Here is a 6,428-nt window from a genome sequence, read left to right on the forward strand (position 1 = left end):
GCAAATTGCCACAAGGCCAATAACAAGATCAAAGGCCCGACAAATGCGGTCCAAACTAAATGGGACCATTCAAGAGCTTGTTAGCAAGGCCTTAGATGCATACACGAGAGAACAAGAAAATCAAGATTCACTTTCTTGTTTTCAAGAAAATCAAGAAACCGAATCTTGGCCCAATTTTGCTGTTCGAAGAGATTTCAAGAATCAAGAAAATCAAGATTTCAAATCTTGGAAATCTTGGTCCAAGAAACCAAATCTTGCAGCCCAAACGCATTGGATCTCCATTACGAGCGTCAACGACCCAATTTTGGTAGGAGATGGATCACGAGCCCAAATTCTTGAAGGCGAGGCCCAATAACCAAAATCCAGCCCAATCAAGAAATTTCTTCATACTCAGTTGAAAATCAGGCCAAAATGTCAAAGGGCCCAATTCGTAAACATCCTACTTGTTTAATTTAATTTTTTAATCTTTAGGAGCATTACATGTAAAATTCGGCCCAAAACAGCCCATATAAGTGCATGGCCGAATTTACCTTGTTATTTTATTAATTAGGTTTAATTTTTATTAGTTACTTGTGAGATTAGGATTTGTTGGAGGCCTATATAAGCATTGGCCAGCCACCCTTAGTAGACACATCTTATTATTATTTTTTTCTATCAAATTTCAGATTTGTTGAGTGCAAAATTTTCTTTGGGGTTTTCTCCAAGAATTCTCTCTTGAGTTTTCTTTAGAAGTTGTTTTAACAATCTTTTGATTGTGGGAACCATCTTCAACCTTCTTCTTGCCATCGATATTCTTTGGAGGGGAGATTAGAGCCGTTTGAAGGAATTTGTGAATTCTTTCGGGAATTCAAGGGTTTTTAGGACTTTTCTTTATTTCTTGCTGTTTCGATTTGTTTCTTTATTCCTACTTGTGCCGATTCATCATCTAATATTTTGCTGTTCTTGTTTGTGTTTCAGCCTTGATTCAAACTCCAAGAACTCTTCATTTAATCGGTTCTTTTATTGGCAACATATAATCGACTCAAAATTCCCCAAAATTTAGGGTTCTTGCCGTTTTCTATTTCTTCTTGTTGGGCAAAATTCGGCTGCTGAAATTTGGGCAATTCATATTGGGTGTTCAATTGGACCGAATCGCAACTTAAATTCACTTCTTGAACTGTTCAATTTCACCTATTTCTTTCTTTTCTTTTTTTTTGCCGCCCAAATCCCTAATCTTCCAATTAAAAATCTGATTGTTTCAATCTACTTACTGTTTTGGTGTTCTTGGCAGATTCGGCTTGTGGGAGTTCATTCTTGGGAATCAATTTCGTGTTCTTGGTTTCAAGAAACCTCTTTCATAAGTGTTTCGTTCCTTGATTAGATCTTGCTGATTTTTAGGGTTCTTATTCCAGATTTTAATTTTTCCAGATTTAATCTCGTTCTTTGTTTGATTTCAGATCTGTTCGTTTAGAGCTTTCGTAGGAGTTTCTCGTGACTTGGCAACTCGATCTTGGTCCGCGCGCATTCTTCTATCATTTGGTATCAGATTTTGGGCGTTTTAGGCGTTCTTGGTTGATTTCTAAACTGATCTCTATTTTTAAAGCACAAACAGCAGTTTTACCCAGAAAAATTGTTCAAAAAAATTCATTTGGGTGGGTAAACGTTGTCCGATTGATCTGAAATTTTACATTACATACATATTTTGGCACTGTGATTGAATATAAAAAAATTATTCCCGCAAAAAAACAGTCAAAAAAGTCAAAAAAATCAAAAAATACGAAATTCAATAAAAAATTAAAAAAAGATTCAGCGGGTTGAATTTTGTGCCCAAAATTTCCAGATCAAAAATTAAATATTTAAGGACATTCCAGATTTAATTTGTGATTTTTTGAGATCAGGAACACCTCGAACGAATTTGTCAAGTTACTCCGCAGTTTTTCGGGTTTTCTGTTTTCAGCAATTTTTATTGATTCTTAGCTGTAGGTTTTCATTTGTTTACCTTTATTCTTCCTTTACGTTATCTAACACCTTCTTGTTTCTTGTGTTAGTAGGATTTAAACGTGTGCACAACTTCTTCCTCGGTGCAACACGAATCAATTGGTGTCTCGTCAGTTTTTGGCATCCTAGTGCAAATTAGGATTCTTTGGTAGTTTGGTTCACACTCTCTAATTGGTTGATATAAACTCTGATAAAGAACTCACAAGATTGAATTCGACCTCATTGAGAATTTGATTTTTTCTTTTTGAGTGATTAACGGTGAGGTTTGATAACTTTTATTTTTGAGTGTTGAGTGTTTATTTTTGCAGCTTTTTTGGAAGATGTCTAAAGATGACCATAATGATACACTTATGGAAGTCCAACAACAGTTAGAAGGACACGCTGCTGCAATTACACAAATAAATGCTACCCTTCAAGCATTGAATACTACTTTGAATGAGGTACGAATGAATCAAGAACTTCAATATCGAGATCCAATCAGGGAAGATAGGAATAACCAGCCCCATAGGCGCGGCCCTCAACGTGTCCCTAGAATGGATGATGATTTTCATGATCGTGGACAACCTTCTTTGGCAAAACCGAAATTCACAATTCCCCAATTTCGTGGTAAGAATGATCCTGACGCTTATTGTGAATGGGAATCTAAGATTGAACACATGTTTCGGTATTATAAATGTCCGGATGATGAAAAGGTAGCGTTAGCAACACTGGAATTTTCTGATTATGCATTAAGTTGGTGGACTCAACTTGGGGTAAACCGCCATCGGAATTATGAAGGTGAGATTTCGACATGGGATGAGTTGAAACAGATTATGCGTAAAAGGTTTATTCCACCTCACTACTATAGAGAAATTAAAACAAAGTTGAGAAGACTTATCCAAGGTAGTAGGACGGTGGATGAATATTTTAAAGAGATGGAGATGCTCATTCAGAGAGCTAATGTGGAGGAAGATGAAGAAACAACTATGGTTCGATTCATTGATGGTTTGATCAGGCCGATAGCTAATACATTGAGGCTACAAACTTACATTGATTTGGAAGAAGCAGTTCACAAAGCCATTGAGATCGAGCAACAATTAAAGGAACAAAGGTTTGGGTCCTTCTTTACTTTACAATATTATCGAGGTAACAATTCCAATTCTGATTTAAGAGTTCAAAACCACCTTTTGTTACTAACAACTCTTCTTTGAGTAATGGAAGTAAACAATCAGATTGGAAAAAAGGGCTCCTGCAAAAACGCAAACACCTTCTAAGCAGCCCAATTTAGGTGATTCGAGTGCGAAGAGGACTCGTGAGATTGAATGCTTTAAGTGCAAAGGGCGTGGTCATTATAGTAGAGAATCCCTAACACGAGATTACTTCTTCTAAAAGATAACGGTGAGTACACTTTCGACTCTGATAATACAGATCCAGATATGCCAGAACTTGTGGATGACAGTGATAATGGTGACGAGTTGGTCGAACCACCAAAGGAAGGGGACTTTGCTAATTTTCAATGCCTTGTAGTTCGTCGAACCCTTAACATTCAGATAAAAGATGATGAGAGCCAAAGGACCAATATTTTCCATTCTTGGTGTTTTATTAAAGGTACCTGATGTTCACTCATTATTGATAGTGGGAGTTGCTCGAATGTAGTGAGTAGTTATTTGGTGGATTCTTTAAAGTTGCCTTGTACCAAACACCCTAAGCCATATCACCTTTAGTTTAATGAATGTTCCGAAGTTAAAGTTACGAAACAGTCCTTGGTCACTTTTAAACTCGGCAATTATGAGGATGACGTATGGTGTGATGTAGTCCCCATGCATGCGGCACACTTGCTCCTTGGACGACCTTGGCAATTTGATCGCGATGTTACACACCAAGGTAAACTTAATCGATACTCCCTTGTATTTAAAGGCAAGAATTTCACTTTTGCTCCTTTAAATCCTACTGATGTATATAAAGATCAATTGAGGATGATAAAATTTTGTGAGGGGGTAAGGGAGAAAGAGCAAGTACAAAAGACAGAGAGAAAAGAGGCTAATAGTAGTGGAAAAAGTCAAAATTTAAAAAGCCCAAAGGTGAGTGAATCCTCTAGTGGTAAAATGAGCGGAAAAAATCTTTTGGCAACAAAAAAAGATGTGAAGAGAGCCCTACTTAATAAACAGCCTTGTATCCTTGTGAGGTTTAGGCAAAATTATTTATCTTTATCTAACATTAACGAAAATTTTCCTAGTGTGTTTCAATCTCTTTTGCAGGATTATGAGGATGTTTTTAGTGAGGCCCCTAAAGGTTTACCACCTTTACGAGGGATAGAACATCAAATTGACTTAGTACCCGGAGCTTCAATCCCAAATCGACCAGCCTATAGATGCAATCCCGAGGAGACAAAGGAATTGCAAAGGCAAGTGGAGGAATTACTAGACAAAGGGTACATTCGTGAGAGCCTAAGTCCTTGTGCTGTTCCTGTCTTATTGGTGCCAAAGAAAGATGGTACGTTTCGTATGTGTGTTGATTGTCGCCCAATCAACAAGATAACGGTAAAGTATCGACACCCAATCCCTAGACTTGATGATATGCTTGATGAATTACATGGTTCAATAATATTTACAAAAATTGATTTAAAAAGCGGTTATCATCAAATTCGAATGAGGGAAGGGGATGAATGGAAAATAGCTTTTAAAACAAAATTTGGATTGTATGAATGGTTAGTTATGCCTTTCGGCCTTACTAATGCACCTAGTACATTTATGAGATTAATGAATCATGTTTTGAGGCTACATTTGGGTAAATTTGTAGTAGTTTACTTTGATGATATTTTAATTTACTCAAAGTCATTAGATGATCATGTTTTCCATGTTCGAACCGTTTTGGATATTCTACGAACTGAAAGATTATTTGCCAACCTTGATAAATGCACATTCTGTTGTGATAAACTAATATTCTTAGGTTTCATAGTTAGTGCTCAAGGTATTCATGTCGACGAGGACAAAGTTAAGGCAATTAAGGAGTGGCCGACTCCTAAATCGGTAACTGAGGTGAGATCTTTCCATGGTTTAGCCAGTTTTTATAGACGATTTGTGAAAGATTTCTCTACTATTGCTGCCCCATTGACTGAAGTTATAAAGAAATCAGTGGGTTTCAAATGGGGTGAAACCCAAGAAAAAGCTTTTCAAACTCTAAAAGCTAAGTTATGTTCTGCTCCTTTGCTTAAATTACCTGATTTTGCTAACACTTTTGAACTTGAGTGTGATGCTTCAGGAATTGGAATCGGCGCCGTTTTAATGCAAGATAAGCAACCTATTGCTTATTTTAGTGAGAAATTGAATGGTGCACAGTTAAATTACTCGACTTATGACAAAGAACTATTGGCATTAGTTCGTGCACTTCAAGTATGGCAACATTATTTGCTGCCTAATGAGTTTGTCATACATACAGATCATGAGTCTCTTAAATGGTTAAAGGAACAAGGTAAGTTGAGTAAAAGACATGCCCGATGGGTAGAATTCATTGAAACATTCCCTTATGTGATTCAATATAAAACAGGTAAAGATAATGTAGTCGCAGATGCTTTGTCTAGACGATATACTTTAATAACTACATTGAATGCTAAAGTCTTAGGATTTGAACATATTAAAGAGTTATATGATGATGATACTGATTTCAGCCATATCTATAAGAATTATGGACATACTGCTTTTGAAAAATTTTATCTTGTAGATGGCTTTCTTTTTAGTTTAAACAGGTTATGCATACCAAAGTGTTCCATGAGAGAATTGTTGATTCATGAAGCCCATAGTGGGGGACTAATGGGACATTTTGGAGTGGCCAAAACACTAGACATATTGCAAGAACACTTCCATTGGCCACATATGAAGAAGGATGTGGAAAAGGTATGTTCCAAGTGCATTACATGCAAACAAGCAAAATCTAAGGTAATGCCTCATGGCCTTTACACTCCTCTATCGATTCCTACTTCACCTTGGGTAGATTTATCCATGGATTTTATTTTAGGTTTGCCTCGAACAAAAAAAGGAAGAGATAGTATATTTGTTGTTGTTGACAGGTTTTCAAAGATGTCACATTTTATTCCTTGTCACAAAACAGATGATGCTACACATGTGGCAGACTTATTCTTTAAAGAAGTGGTAAGACTTCATGGCATCCCTAAAACAATTGTTTCTGATAGAGATGTCAAATTCCTTAGCCACTTTTGGAAGGTATTGTGGGGTAAGCTTGGTACTAAATTACTTTATTCTACTACATGTCACCCCCAAACTGATGGTCAAACTGAAGTAGTTAATCGAATCTTAGGGACTCTATTACGAGCTGTTGTGGGAAAGAACATTAGAAATTGGGAAGAATGCCTACCATTCGTTGAATTTGCATATAATAGATCTATTCATTCTACAACTGGTTATTCCCCCATTTGAACTTGTTTATGGTTTTAACCTACTAACAGTACTTGATCT

Source organism: Gossypium hirsutum, chromosome A06 (assembly GCF_007990345.1).
Source record: "Gossypium hirsutum isolate 1008001.06 chromosome A06, Gossypium_hirsutum_v2.1, whole genome shotgun sequence".
In the NCBI taxonomy this organism is placed as follows: domain Eukaryota; kingdom Viridiplantae; phylum Streptophyta; class Magnoliopsida; order Malvales; family Malvaceae; genus Gossypium; species Gossypium hirsutum.